The sequence below is a fragment of the Bison bison genome, unplaced genomic scaffold (genome assembly GCF_000754665.1).
Source record: "Bison bison bison isolate TAMUID 2011002044 unplaced genomic scaffold, Bison_UMD1.0 scf7180017864193, whole genome shotgun sequence".
Lineage (NCBI taxonomy): Eukaryota > Metazoa > Chordata > Mammalia > Artiodactyla > Bovidae > Bison > Bison bison.
This window is the reverse complement of record NW_011494765.1, coordinates 383,965-384,436: the sequence shown is the minus strand read 5'-3', so window position 1 is coordinate 384,436 and position 472 is coordinate 383,965. Positions and strand designations below refer to the sequence as shown.

General features: G+C 32.8%; 1 protein-coding gene across 1 annotated transcript in view; it reads right to left on the bottom strand.

The window, feature by feature from the left end:
- The window catches only part of LOC104991574 (olfactory receptor 1G1-like), a 7,795-nt gene that overhangs the window by 6,478 nt on the left and 845 nt on the right, over window positions 1-472 (bottom strand). The window lies entirely within an intron of this gene.

Here is a 472-nt window from a genome sequence, read left to right as displayed (position 1 = left end):
TTATTTGTAGACTTTTGGATCGCAGCCATTCTGACTGGTGTGAAATGATATCTCATAGTGGTTTTGATTGGCATTTCTCTGATAATGAGTGATGTTGAGCATCTTTTCATGTGTTTGTTTTTATAACAGTATTTATAAATTATAAAAGTGTATATGAAATAAAGAAAAAAAAAATGGGCAGAAGATCTAAATAGACACTTCTCCAAAGAAGACATACAGATGGGCAAGAGGCACAGGAAAAGATGTCCAACATGACTCTTTATTAGAGAAATGCAGATCAAGAAAAGATTTAAAATCAAGCATATGCGGGGAGTTGATTTAGAATGACAGCAAGGTATGGCACTACAGAATGGGAGTGAAAATGAAACACATTAGTAAATAGAAGAAGAGGTGTACTTTGTGCAGACCAATTGGGATCTTTGTAAAACTAAAATTAAATTTAAAAAGAGAAGAAAATGATGATTGTTGACCT